Genomic DNA, 15,624 nt, shown 5'->3' on the forward strand with positions numbered 1-15,624 from the left:
GAACCGAGAAGCAAGTTCCCTTTCATGCCCAGGTAGTTTGTCTATGTTTGAATTACAGACTACAGCAGTCGCCTTCCCCCTGCCCCAGATTGTGTCTTACCTAATGTGAAAGGCATTTATGATGGAGATGCGTCTCCTCTTGGTTTTAATTATTCATACACAAATCCATTTTGGGAGAGCGGGAAGACCACGAAGGAAATGACATGTCAAGATACATAAATGGGTAAGGAAGACAAGTGAAGCAAAGAGGGCTCCTCCAACCAAAAGTATCTGCAAACAACTAACTTCGGTTTGCTATTCACAGCTGAAGATGGATTATTTATAGATGAGAGCAGAAGAGTTGCATGTGAACAGAAATTACAGACTTAAATGATAACACACTAGTGATGCTCATACATCTAGGCCGATCCCTAAAAGAAGATGCAGACGTGGGACGTGCTCATCCTCAATGTATTTTTACCTAGAGGAGCTGGGAGAAGTACTCTTTTGGCTGCAACTCTGCAGCTGATGAGAGCTGTGTGTGATGCTTGGCACTGGAAAGCTTCAGCTCAGCCCCATTTTGTATCACTTATGGGTCCAACAAGCAGATCAGTTCCTACTGCTCAAAAACACACACAAAAGAGCTTTTCTAGAGGAAAAAGAACATCCAGCAACATTTAACTCTCTTGAAACTACCGGGAAGGACCCTTTCCCTGCACCAGTCCCACAGAGGTGTTCAGAACACAGACCTCCCATTCTCCCTCTCTGGAAATGACAGCCCCGATTAGGACTTGGCTGCACAAACCCGATGAAGCGAAACAAAAACATTTCACAGCCCACAGCATTCCTGGCTCCCCCTCAAAACGCTGGCAGCCGGGAGAGGTGCTGGGCCGAGCCTCCATCCCTTCATCTTCCTTCTTCCAGCTTTTACGCTTCAAGCTATCAGATAAGTACAAATTGCCTTTCACAGGCGTTATTACTCAACTCCTCAGGTGCTAACGGCTGTGTCATCCACACACCCTGTCAGGGTGCCCTAATTTGAGTGGAAACAGCTTCAGTAAGTGGCCTTGATCAGAGGGGTCCCCATCAGTCTCCCAGCCGAGAGCTGTGTTTCAGCTGGCCCCGTTCATTAGGCTGCTCATTATTCCTTGGCAAGGGTACAGCCCCAAAACAGAAGAGATTAATGGCTTAATCCCAGGGCCCCATTTTACATTAAGCCAGGCTTTTGCTCTTAAACCTTAGTAGAGGATAGCAGAGGGTTTGGCACCAACTGCACAAAAGCTGGTACCCATCAACATCAATCTCTGTGTCCACCAGCCCCATCAACAGCCACAAGCTTGTGCTTTATCAGCATGGATGAGCAGCAGCAAGGCAAGATGCCTTTCCAGACTGGGGCATGGTTTGGGGTATTGGGGGGGTTCCTTTTCCCCTTTGCATTCCATAACACCCACCCCAGACAGGGTTTCCTTCAGCCATACAGGTTTTTCAAACTCCACCCTGCTCCAATATAAGCATCCCACAATAAATAGAAAGAAAAACCCAAAGACAATAATGCAATCACATAAACAAGTTGGAAAGGCTGCTAGAGACAGAAGCCAGTGAGTGTTATTACTAACTTTCTCCCATTGCCTGGCAAGCCTCCTCATCGCTAGGAGTCATCTTTTTGGGATTACAACCCACTATTTTATCTGCCATCCTCACACAAACCCCGTGTTCAGCTGCACCAGCTCAGCCCCTACTCTCCACCGAGCCCCAACCTCCAGTGAGCACAATGGAAGCCTAGGATGAAGGATTCAAGGAGCAGCTGTCTCCACAAGGTTTCTTGAGTATTCAGACTCCTTTTACAACAAACCAGCTGGGTTACAAGCGGTGGCTCGCAGGGGTCTCCAGTGAAACCCCTTGCTCAGGACTTGGGGGGGACACGCTCGGGCTCTGCAGCTATTGCACAGTAAAAGGAATACTTTGCACAAGTAAAACACTGAAAAACCCAACCAAATAAACCAGCCAGGAAGGTGAAGACCCTTCAGAAGCATCCTGTGATTTAATACCTTGAAATTGAGCCACTTGATGCTTCTATCAAGGATTTCTCCTTAAGGTGCACATTTATTAGACATTCATTATTTTCACCAGTTGCAGCATGGCCTGCCACAAACAGACATCCAGCTCCAGAGGCAATGAGTGCAAACAGACTTCCAAATAACACGCTTGTGCCCCCAGTCAGACCAAAAGCCCCCCTGGGGCAGGGTACCACCTCCTGCAACAGAGAGGGGACAGAGAGCCTTACTACAGCCTCACCCCTCCAACATAAAAAGCACAAAGGACTCCTCAAGACAGCCCCCATGCTGCTTCAACAGCTACCCACATGAGCTCCTCCACAAGAGACATATATATACACCCATAGACATAAATATACACCCACTTATGCTTTCCTGCCTGCTTGCTATGAGTTTCACTCCAGAACATCTCAATCTCTCCCCTGTGCTTTAAAAAGCAAGGGAATTCAGGTATCTTAAAGCTACCCATACATCTTCCCAGAAAGAAAAGCAACCCCAACACCAGCGCTCACAAACCATCCCTTTGCTGCACCTTCCTGAGAACCGAGAATCAGCAAATGCCACCAGACTCACCTAAGCCACAGAGAGCTCAGAGCCGTGTCCCACCATCCTGGAGCCCCATCCCTGCTGCTGGAGTTCCCCACACAGGCTCAACAGATGCTCCCAGGAGCCCACCAAGCCCATGCTCTGCCGAGGGGCAAGAAGAAGCCTGCAGACACAGCTGGAGTGAGGGTGGTACATCAGGAGCAGCAGCTGTGCAGTTACCAGCAGAGCCAGGTGACAGCACTTGTCCTAAACAAGCTGTATGCACCGAGCAATGCTCCTCTTTGCAAGAAAAGCAGGAGCAGCCCCATTGCCTTTCCTGTTCTCCTCCCTGAGATACTCAGAGGGAGAGATGCTCCTGATGTCCCTCCTGGCTCCTCAGGAAAGGAGGCAGTAGCCAGTTTTGGGGTCAATCCCCCAGGGATGAGCTCTTGGCACAGAGTCATCAGTCAGGGGTGGTTTGGAGCAAAGAGGAGCTAAAACCAGCAATAAGCAAAGCCTGGAATAAAACCCACTAAAAGAGGATGGTCACTTAGCCACCAAGGACAAGGAATGTGTTTGTTACTCCCTGCTCCTCTGTTTTCATTGTATTTTGCTTTGCTTTTAACAAGCACTAAAGAGTATATACACGTATATATGGGATTATGTATGGGATGGGAGATACATACATATGTATATAAAACTCCTTCCTTATAAACACCACTATGGGGCTAAAGAGGAGGGGGGCTGTTCCTGGGGAGTTAGGGGGGTGGAAATTTCCACTGACTTGATGGGGTGCGAGGGATGGAGAAGGGGTCCCCTTGTTAAGTCAAAGAAGGGAGGTTTGGGGGTTTTCCTTGCTAAATCCCAAGTCCCTGCTTTAACACAACACAGCCTCCCCTTCCCTGCTTTTGTGGGTTTTTTGTTTGTGTGTGTGTGTAAAAGCAGAGAAGCCTGGCTTTTATCAAAGGCTTGAATGTGTCTTTGTGCCGCTATAACCAAGGGGAACCAAACCGAGGGGGGTGGCTGTGCTGCTGCTCCTCCAGATACTCCAGACCTCCTCTCTCTGCCTGATCATCCCCAGCACGGCCGCCTGTCCTCAGCACCGAGTGCCCAGGGATGCTGCCAGGCACTGATGCTCTCTGACCTTATGTCTGTGAGAAGAAACAGTGTAAAGATGTGACTCTTTTCACTCTGAAAATGAAATGGAATTCCTTAAAGTCTGGCTTAATGCACAGTAAAGCAAACCCCAAGGAGATAAAATACAGTGCTTTTATCCTTCAAGTCAAAGTGGTATAAAACCCTAAGTCAGTGTTGAACACCCTTTCCTGGGGAGTTTAATCATATATTTTGAATTTAAAAAAGACTTTTCTACAGTCCTCCTCTACAAAATGGATAGATGCAAATAAAATTATTAAAACAGAAGAAAATACAGCAAAAAAACAAAGCACATGCAACTTCTGGCCAGTATCAGGGCATCTCTGCCTTTGCGCCACACTCCAACATGCCAAGGATGAGGGCAAGGGCAGACCCACACACAGCAGTCACCCTAAGAGGGAGGATGACCCCAGATTCAAGCCCTCCAGCACTGAGCTGGAAAAGCTGTGGTTGAGGATGCAAGGTTTAGGAAAAAACTTTAAAGAAGCAAATGCACACAAGAAGTCCTTGCATCCATGGCACAGACAAGCGTCATCTGCACCAACAGCACACAACCCACTTCCAACAGCATGCTTCCCATCTCATCCCTCTCCAATAAATAGCCAGACAAGCCAAAAGCAGCTGCCAGTAGCCCAGAAGCCAGGCTTTCTCTTCTGAAAGGGGACATGCATTCCTTACAGTTCCCTATCAGGACCCATTTTTGCAATTAAAATGGTCCTGATTGCGCAGAGAGCCTCTGTGCAACACAGTCGAACATATTTGAATGTTTGCACAATAGGGACTCAAAAGCATCATTATTTGCTAGTAGTTACTGCCAAAGCTTCCCAAAATATGCAGCAGATCAGATCAATACCAACTGTTCCCATCTTCCAGACAGATCTACTGGGGAAGAGAAAAATCTGTTCAACATCTCATCCAAGCTCCTCAGCCTCTCTCAGCAGCGAAGCAGCACAAACCCGCTCGATCCTCCTGCACCAAGCGCACCGCACGCTGGAGCAGCATGAACGGGGATGGCTCAGAGACAGCACAAAACGGGGAGAAAACCCAGACAAACTCGAGCCAGAAGGAAGCACTTCCAGATGGCCTGCACTGATAGACCTCATCTCTAGTAGTGGGTTCTTTTAGAAGCCTGACCACAAGCACGCAGATGGTTGGGAACTCCGTCGAACCCATTTAATGTTCTTTGTAAATGCTTCCCTCCCCATGTCATACTTCCTGGGAAGATGCCCAAGAGACTGGAGCACGAGGGGTGTCATTTCTATGTGGTGCATAGAGATTGAGTTGAAGAGGTCCACCCATGTGCTGCTTGTACAGCCAATGGCCATGGTCGTGCTACAAAGAGCCAGAACCCAAGGGAGAAACACAGGGTTTCTTAAACTACATAGGAAACATCAACTGTGGGCTGGAGCCCAGTCCACCACTTGAGTTGTCTTGATATAACTGGTCCCAGTCAACCGGCACCAAAGGGACTTTCTGATGAATGAAGTCCTGCGTCATCAGGGGTCAGTGGCTCTTGCCATGGGGTCACTCAAGGGGATTACAAAGTAGTTTGTGTCACACAGCCCAGGTAAAAACTGGCTTTTCTTGGCCTCAATCTCGCCATGATTGCAGTCAGTTTGCAAAAATAAACCATAAAGGCAGACGCAGCTCAGTAGGAGCCAAGTTCTCTTAATGTCTTCAATAAATAATTACATAAATAGACCCAATTTAAAGGAGTGCCAGAAACATGAACAACAGCTTCAAATGCAATCAACGCAGCCTCAAATCCCTGCTCCAACCATACAACATGAATGCGAGGCCTCTCACAAACACATGCCCAACTCCAATGTGTAGGAAAAGGTGGATTTCTGGCTCCAATTAGCACTTAACCCATGGAGTCCGCTCCAGGAGTCCCCTGGCTACACTCAATTCATCCTGATTACGCAGTTTTCTCTATAGGTCACATCAAACACAGCAAACGAGCGGATGCTGGGTAGGCAGGGGGACATTCAGGACCAGCCATCCCCTGCATTTCCAGCAGCTCTTTGCTCGCACAAAAGGCCATGAGCTCAGTCTATCTGCCGCAGGGATGAAACCCAAGAAGCACGATGGTTTTGCAGAGGCTGCCAAGCCCGAGCGTTCAGGACTGCCTTGGCACCGGCGTATCTTCTGCCACGTGATAAAACAAAGCCCGATGGTGACAAACGAAGAGCAGGTGGAGGTTTAATTATGTCCCTAACCCATGTGAGCACAACCTGCAAGGCTGCATAGCACAAAGGCTTGCGCCCACCACTCTCGTGCTTGGGGTGCTGCACGATCTCCTCCCCGCAGGGCTGGATGCTGCCTGATGGGATTACCATGGGCTCATAGCTGGGAAATGATGACAATTGCTGTCCCCTGGGTCTGATTTAGACAAGCAGAGAGAATTCCAGCCTTTTCACTGTCTGATTGACCATGGCAGGACAGGTGCAATTAAAATAAGATCAGCAATTGAATCTGTCTCCTCGCGCTGCTTCTCCTTGCAGCGTGTCGCCACGAGGACCTGTCACTCACACACTGGTGTACCTTGTCCATGCGCATGGCATGGTCAGTTCAATGGTCGGCTCCTGAACATCCAGCACCCCAAGGACACCACTGCAGCAACGCTGCCTCCAGCCTCCTCACAACCACAGATGGACAAACCCATGGCCAAGTCCTCCATCCTGGCTGCTTTTAAAATAGGTCGTCAGTGATTTCCTACAGCCAGACTGGCGTTATGAAGAATGCAGGTGCAGAAGTACTCGGTCACACAGCTGAAGGAGAACTGCCACCCCTTTAACACATAAAATCACAAACTGGTTTGGGTTGGAAGGGACCTTAAAATCCAATTCCAGTCCCCTGCCGTGGCCAGGTTCACCTTCCAACCTCCTAGGAGCGGGCTGCTCCTAGCCCCTAGTTTCTGATCTAGTCCTAGTTTCTGGCCTTTGAATGGCAAAACAGGTGATAATGGATAGTCCAGGACTTCTCAAGTGGGAAGCCAAGGGCAGAGGTTGGTAGGGATGGTTTTCCAGCCTTTCCCTGGGCTGGTTCTCCCTGAAAGAGGCCATGGGGTGGTTATTTAACAGTACCTGTTGAGGAATGAAGCAACACCCACCCAGTGCAGCAAGAGCAGAGGCTTAGCAGTGATATGGGCCCTCTGCTCTGGCTGGATTTTGCCTGCTGCTACCTACACGCTCCCAGCCATGTGTGTAGATGATCATGCTTACTACGCAGCATGTATCCATACAATGCAAGCCACGAAACACCAGCCTGGAGCTTCTTGGTGGCAGAGAAACAAGGCAGCTCTTGCTTCAGGAATACATCAGCCCAAAAATCATTTCTGTGCTAGAGCCTGCTTCTATCAACGCTACATGAATGATAACATCAACTTAAAGCATGCTGGGTTTGAAGCACATTCCCATCCTGTTACACGCGGGATGGACAGGAGATGACAGCACCATCAGCTCGATGGGATGGAGACACAGCAGGCACCATGCCAAGCACAGTCTATTCTCAATAATCAGAGCCAAGTCGCTGCTTATGTGGGTGACATTAATCCATCAATGAACAAGAAAGGGGAGGAAACCAACCTGAAGCTGATGGGAAACTCCCAGGTGAGTCAGTCCCTGAGCATTGAACCAACCTGCTCCAGAGCCTCCTTTCTGGAAAGGCAGTGCTGAAGGGGCTGGCAGCAGCGAATATCTGTGCCTCGATAAATAACTTCATGTGTTGAGGCGCAGATAAGGTTGCACAGAGCCTCTTGCAGGGGACGTGGCCATCAGGTTTATTTTTGTAGTTTTCATTACGCGCGAAATAACTTGGACGGACTCAGAAAAAATAAATTTTCATCGATGTCACCAGTTTTAATTAATTTTTGCTGAAGTGGCCTCAAGATGAACGCTGCTGGGAAAGGGCTGGTTCCTGATGCACTGCTCTGGGCCTCCGTGTTCAAACACAGGAGCTGCACGAAATGCCACCAGGATAAATCCCGCCACAGGCTCCCTGGGAGATGGCTCCAGCCCATCTTCCTGTGCCGGTGGTTTTGAGGCCAGACTGCCTTTTAGCTCACATCTCTGACTCTGTGTCAGAGGCGCTGCCAGCTCTGGGAATAACACTGGTACCACGCTATTTCCTGCCTCAGAAAGTCCTGGCCACATCCAGCATCTAATGTCACATTGGTAGGACGTTAAATGTCACTGGTGGCTGACACAGCAGCTGATCTGGTAGGGTGTTGTCTGGATGGGTGCTGAGCAGAGGATGTGCCTTCCCTCGGACACCAGCGTGCTGGGGAGCTCGGTTTGAGGGCAATCCCCAAATTCCCAGCCTCAGACCTCCCCTTTGCTTCACACCTGGTTGTCTCCCTCCACCACCATGAGCTCCTTGGCTGGGGTAAGAAGCAGTGCCAACAGTGTCTTTGCAATAGAGAAAAGCAAACCAGTGTGAGCAGAAGCCCCTCTGGCACCGCCACCACATACCTGGCTGCTGCCACCAACCCTCCCTGGACACACAGCAACCCATCAGGAAATCCTTCCTCTGCTTTCCAGAGGGACTCTGGGCTCCTTCCCCCTCGCTGGCTGGCACCCTGCAGTGCACAACACACACATGAGCCAAACCAAGCCCTCTTCTCCGTTTATTTCCATCTATTGCAACCACTCAAGAAAACAACCCCCTAACCCTTAATTTTCTACCAATGGAGAGTCCTGAAGCCATGAAACAACTCCCTGAGCAGAGCTTCGAGGTTCCTAAGGATGAGATGGGGGCCCAGCACTCTGCGGCAGCAGCTTTCCAGGACCTTCCATGTGAGAAGATGAAGGGTATCCGTGCCCATCCCAGGTAGCTCCCGGGAGAAGGCGGCTGTCGGCTCCTGCACATGTGGCGTGCAGACACGGCTCCAGATGTCCTCGGGGCCTTCCACAAACATCCAAAAGGGACTGGGAAATGGTCGCCAGGAAGGAGCTGATGGACAGGAGCCAGCAGTGATTTCTGCGCTCAAAGGGCACTTTCCCAATAGCTGCTAGGACCTGCCATCAGATTGGGTTTCTGACGGGGTAAGACTCGAAAACACATTGAACACAAAGTAAGCGCCTGCATTTAAATGGCACCATTTGTCTAAAGTCCATCCCAGCCAGTTGTTCTTCGTTATTTAGATGCTTTAGTGCTTGGCTTCTGGCTCACTTCTTACAATCCTGGCACAGGTTTTTCCGTGCAGGAGAGAATTCCGATTGCGTTTGTAACTTCAGTGCAAGAAAAATCCCTGTTTATACTAAGGCTGTAATTCTAATATCTGAGCCCCCTGCGGGCGAAGTCAGACTCAGACAGTAAACCCTGCTGAAGCAGAGTGACTGGTGGGGTATGGGAAACTGAGGCAAGGAGGGTTTAGGAAACATTTGATGTTGTAAAGCTCTTTGTCTCATCCTAAATCATAGCGATTACAGAGAAATACTGAGTTTTAATGGGTTTAGTAGGCAGAATAATGTCTCTTTGAGGTGACAGGAATGCTTCAGACGTTTAATGTCTATGAATGCAAAGCAACCCAGAAAAGCAGAGATCATCACTAATTTATAAAAGAAACACTTGCTTTCATTTGATGTTTTTCCACGTCTGTTTTACTATCCTGAAGGCCTCATGGCTCACAAACACAGCACTACAGACCCAGGTAGTGAAGATGTAAGGAGAGAGCAATAATGGAGAGCTGCTATCACACAAGGGTGGGAAACAAAGAGCCGGTGCTACCAGAGCTCAGCGCATCCCATTTGGCTGCTGGAAAACATCTGCCATTTGTCAGGACTACAAAGCAAGCGGAGCCCTCTCCTCCTTGATCTCCAGCAATTAGGGGAATTCTGCTGTGCTAATTACCTGGGGGGACAACCCAGGGAGAAGGCAGATAGCAAACGGCACTTGGAGACAACATTTACACCAGCAAAACTGAGGCAGACATTTCAAGGCGCTGGGAACCGCAGAGAGTACGGAGCCAAACTTCAGCGAGCTGGAGAGGGCTGATCCCTGTGCATGGAGTTTGGCTAAAAACGATAAATAAACACTTAAAATAACAATATTGTTTTAAAATATAAATCAAAATAAGCGCAGCAAGAGAGCCTCTGCTGTGGCTGAGTCTGCAGGCACGGGGAGGGTCTGAAATGCTCGCCTTCCCCCAGTACACATGGTTTGAATTGCCGAGCCATGGAGCAATCGGCCGCCCTGCAGTACCGCTCCTCTCTCCCCGCTGCCAAGCCATTATTGGGAAATACTTGTCACATATGAACTGGAACGTTTTCACACCGCTTTGTAGTACATACATACGTTCAAAAGCATATGACACCGTCTCAGCGCGAGATCGAGATGGAGAGAGGAAGACGTGTAATCCCGCAGCCGGGAAATTCAGAGTTAAGGCTCCAGAGCGCAAAGCCTGCAGAGGTACTGGACAATAAAGAGGCACCGGGGAACACAACACACACATAGAATAGAATAGAGTTGAATAGAATAGAATTGGAAAGGACCTTAAGATCATCCAGTTCCACCCCCCCTGCCATGGGCAGGGACACCTCACACTAAACCATCTCACCCAAGGCTTTGTCCAACCTGGCCTTGAACACTGCCAGGGATGGAGCATTCACAACCTCCCTGGGCAACCCATTCCAGTGCCTCACCACCCTCACAGGAAAGAATTTCCTCCTTAGATCCAATCTAAACTTCCCCTGTTTAAGTTTTAACCCGTTACCCCTTGTCCTGTCACTACAGTCCCTAATGAAGAGTCCCTCCCCAGCATCCCTATAGGCCCCCTTCAGATACTGGAAGGCTGCTCTGAGGTCTCCACGCAGCCTTCTCTTCTCCAGGCGTGTATTGAAATACAGAGTGTGAGAGCTGGAGATTTTCACACCCTCAGTCTGCAACACAGCAAGGACCAGCTGCTGGGCAGGGTGTTTTCTATGGACCAGGTTTGTTTTAAGCCTTCCTTAACTGGATTTAAGAAGATTTGCTCTCAGGCATCCAGCACCATGAGCTCTTGATGGACCTTCTCACAGACCCTATGGCAAATCCTGTTTTTAACAGGAACCTTTCGCACCAGCTTTTGAAAGACTGAGCTTAGAAACACAAGGGGGGAAAATAAAAGACTCCTTAAAAATTAGATATAAAAAGGCAGCCAGAACACAGCCACACAACTGAAAAACAAAGTGTTTGGAAGCATGGAGATTTAGTCCTGCTTTCAACCCACCTCCAAGGGCTGCCCTAAATGCCACATAAACACGTGTTCCTGCACCTGCTGCATTTTATCTTGCAGCAAAGCCCATGAGGATCCCACCAGAGAAAGAGGCTGAAGCGATGGGGATGAGGGGCCTCCCTGCAGAACATTACAGGCCTGGGATTGACAATAATAAAAGTATTGAGCTGCTGTTTCACAGCGAGCCAACATATGGGGACAGCCTGTCTTGGGCCTGCCTGGTGCCAGCAGCACGCAACCACTGTTGCCCCGTCCCACATAGCTGGAGGGACCAAAAGGCCACATTCATCACCAGAATGGGGTCACCAGCCTGCCCATCACAGCATCACCAACCCACCCATCACGGCATCACCAAGCCACCCATCACGGCATCACCAACCCACCTATCATGGCATCACCAACCCACCCATCACAGCATCACCAACCCACCTATCATGGCATCACCAACCCACCCATCACAGCATCACCAACCCACCCATCACGGAATCACCAACCCACCCATCACAGCATCACCAACCCACCCATCACGGCATCACCAACCCACCCATCACAGCATCACCAACCCACCCATCACAGCATCACCAACCCACCCATCACGGCATCACCAAGCCACCCATCAGAGCATCACCAACCCACCCATCACAGCATCACCAACCCACCCATCATGGCATCACCAACCCACCCATCACAGCATCACCAACCCACCCATCACAGCATCACCAACCCACCCATCACGGCATCACCAACCCACCCATCACGGCATCACCAAGCCACCCATCACAGCATCACCAACCCACCCATCACGGCATCACCAACCCACCCATCACGGGATCACCAACCCACCCATGACAGCATCACCAAACTGCCCATCACAGCATCACCAACCCACCCATCACGGCATCACCAACTCACCCATCACAGCATCATCAACCCACCTGTCATGGCATCACCAACTCACCCATCACAGCATCATCAACCCACCTATCATGGCGTCACCAACCCACCCATCACAGCATCACCAAACTGCCCATCACAGCATCACCAAACTGCCCATCACAGCATCACCAACCCTCCCATCACAGCATCACCAACCCGCCCATCACAGCATCACCAAACTGCCCATTACAGCATTTAGGAACCCAAACTACACTGGTCCAGCTGCCCACCCCCCCCCCCCCCCCCCGAGGATGCTTCCCTTTTCTTCAGACACAGAAATGTCCAAACCACAAAGGAATCAAAGTGATGCCAACTTGTTGTCATCATCCCCCCATTGCTTTGGTTGGATGTATAAAGCAAAACAAGTCAACTCAAGGCAGCACACAGATGCTGAGAACAGCTGCAGAGACACCTTCCTGCAGCTTGTCCAGTGTCAGAGCCAGAGGAGTAATTTTGTTCAGGTTTTTTACCAGTGATGGTCATTTTCCACGAGGATCAGCATGTCTCCATGGCCTTGGTACAACAGCCGGGCCCCCTCTGCTGGCCACCAACCCCTGTGGTGCCACCAGCCCTGGACCCCCCAGCTTAGCCCCAAAAAGCCCTCTGGGTCCCATTTTCAAAGCCAAGCTACTTTATAAGAACCCAGCTGAGCCCTGTAGCCAAATAGGTGACTGACTACAGAACACAAAGCACAAAAGGGGTCAGTTTTGTTTTTGTTTTTCTAGGGAAAGAGTTTATTTTGTTTGTGTGTTTTACAAACACTGATTTAGGGCTTTGCTGTAGTTGAAATAATTTAAGCCTTATTTAACTTAAGTGGACCTTAGTCATCTGGTCCCAAACTGCTTTTAACACGTTACAGGTCAATTTTATCAAGGCAGGTCCCCTAACAACAGCCCTCAGCCCCTCAAACCCCAACAAACCTCCACATTGACTCGCTTCAAGGAAAAATACTGGGTCTTCTTTAAAACAAGGCCAGCCCTGAGCACACAGTTTGCTCCTGCCACTGCTATGGGTTTGCAGGGCACCAAGTTCCCCTCTTCCCAAAGAGGTACCAAGGGAGGGACCACTGGCATGATGCTGCAGACAGCATCACCATCAACAGCTCTTTGGTTGGCTTGCTTTAAATCCAGTAATAGAAAAGAACTCTTAAGCTTAGCAGGGTTTCTGGAGGAGGAAAGCCCCCCAGCCCAGGTGTTTAGGATACCCACCAGCTTCCAGCTGCCCATGCATGCTCCCTGCTTCCCCCTGCCCATGGGTAAAGCTTGCAGGATCTCCCTATCTCCCAGTCCCCTCAAGGGGAGAAATTTCCTTCACCAGGGCCTGCTTTTTTAGTGCATGGAAGCAAATTGAAGCTTAGCTCTTAGTTTTCATCCTGTTGTAGCTCTGCAGCAGAAGCCAGTGAGGACCACGAGCTCTCAGGATGTTTCTGGACCAAGCTCTTTAACTGCAGACCAGAAAGGCAATTCAGCCTTCTTCAAGAGAAAGAGGAAAAGAAACATGGGTAAAGATTCCTTTGATTTGCTCAGAAACAGCCAAAAGGCTTCACAACAGCTCAGCAGCACACCCTCACCTTAGCACAGCACTTGGCTCCCCAGTAGTGGTAGCCAGAAGCAGTCACCGATGCCATGTTTCTTACCCAGGGGAAATCACTTCTCCTTCCAATTACTTTGACATTCGTTCCTAATGACTGTAATGAGTATTTCAGCAGCACATGGGAAAACCTTCCCCCTCCTCTCTTCTCCCCATCTCTCAAACACAACAACCATCAAACCCAGTGACCCGGAACAGAACTGGGACTTTCCTGGCCACAAAGGAGCCTCTTCAATCCCAATTGCTTTCTGCAGAGCAAAGGAAAAGCCTCTTGACCGCTTAAGCACACCAGTAGCACCCTGGCTGCACTGACCAGAGCAAGATGCAGCAGCAGAGCCCTGTGAGGCTGACAACAGACTTGGCTGGGTCTGTGCATCAGAAGGAAGAAAACTGATTTGACCACTGCTGTTGGAAGAGCTGAAAACAAGCATGGTTTGCGTCTCAGCTGATGGGTTTGGATACAGGCACACAGGACACCCATAGGAGCCTTTCACTAGAAAATGAAAGCAGCACATTGAAGAGCATCAATACTGAACTGTTTCCAAGGTTATTATGGCAAAAAATGTCCATTTTTTTGTCTTGTGTGTACAAACTAACGCTGTGTGTTCTGGTAGGATCCATACCCAGAGTGGCAGGAAAAACTGAGACTGCCCATTTGCCTATTATGCTTTTACATGTAGCATTTATGATTTGTTTCTTCCTTTAAAACCAGAACTGAACTATGGCGCTCGCAAGGCTCTGTAACAGGCCTGTGCACTCTCCCCCATCAAAGCACTGCACATCTTTCACCCATCTTTCGCTGTGTCAGTGGAAAGAAAGGGCTTGAAGTGCCTCAGCCTGAAGCCATTCATGCCCTTGGGTATGACCGCACAGCACTTAACACAGCATTTCTGTAGATGAGATTCCTTTACAAACTAATCTAAGCTGTTTATTGTTTCCAAGGAGCATGCACTTCCACAGCAGAACAGGAAGTTTTGACAGTTTAAGAAGTTCATTAAACTCTGGGAGGAAATTTAAACAATCAGTGACAGCTTTCCTGCAGCAAGGCAGCGCCGGAGCAAGGCTGAGGCTGCAGCTTTTAATTATCACACTTGCATGAAGCCCCAGTGATTTTGTTACTGCTTCTAAATTGTCTTGGCCCAACACTCAGGGCTCACGAGCTATTTGCTCTTTGATTCTTATAGCCAAATGTTGCTTTGGTCCAAACCTCAAACTCCTTTATCTGTAAACAGGCCAAAGGAAGGCAATGGAAGATGTTAACAGTCCCAAGCTAAAGAGAGTGCTTCAGCTTGAAAAGAAACACTTCTTAATGCATTTTGCTTAATAGGGAGGATTATAGAAAACGGGAGAGGAGGAACTCAGTGCATTGATCCAGTGAGCAGGCAGCTCTTGGGCAGTCTGGTGCTGGCTGTGCTGGTGTGTTTTCACCTACCTGGGGGGCACATGCAGTCTGATGGAGCCTCTCTCACCGTCCGCAGCTTTGCCAGTCCTTCACCCAGTTTCTGTTTGGAGAAGGAATGAAAAGAGCCATTTAGAGAATATATTATATCTAAATGTGGATTGTGCTTGCATGCCAACATCCAGCACGCTTCCTTCCACTGAGGGGTAATGGTTTCATCCTGTTACGTTCAGCCTCTGTGGATAATGCCCTATGCTATGGCAGTACACGAGAGACTAAATGTTTCTAAGCAAGTGATCAGTCTACAGCCCTTGCACGGGGCGGGCAGATACTGCACAGCCCAAAAGTCCCTTGAGCTGAGCACCATGGGCTGGATTCATCCTGACATACGTCCCATGTTCAGATGTCAGCATCGTCTCAGTGTGTTTGGTGGCAGGGTCAGGCAAAGGCCCCAGGGAAAGCCTCGCTGCAACCAACAGTGAAGCTGGTTCCAGGCAGCCAGGAGTTTACGTACCAGGGTGATATTTGCACAGCAGACGTGGCCGGATTCAGCTGATTTTATACTCAAAATTCAAGCCTTGTGCAGTGTAACAGGTTTCTTTAGGGGAGGGATGAGGAGGTGAAGGCCAGTGCCAGTGACTCTGGGGTGCTCTCACACCCCCAGGTCAACCCAAAGCCCAGTGTTTCCATCGCCAGGGTGAAGAACCCATCAGTGAGACAACCAGAAAACATTAAATTCACACACCTAAAGCACCATCTATGTGGCATGC

The sequence above is a fragment of the Pezoporus wallicus genome, unplaced genomic scaffold, assembly GCF_028554395.1.
Source record: "Pezoporus wallicus isolate ANWC-B61680 ecotype Strahan unplaced genomic scaffold, APGP_CSIRO_Pwel_v1 contig_8166, whole genome shotgun sequence".
Taxonomy (NCBI): Eukaryota; Metazoa; Chordata; class Aves; order Psittaciformes; family Psittacidae; genus Pezoporus; species Pezoporus wallicus.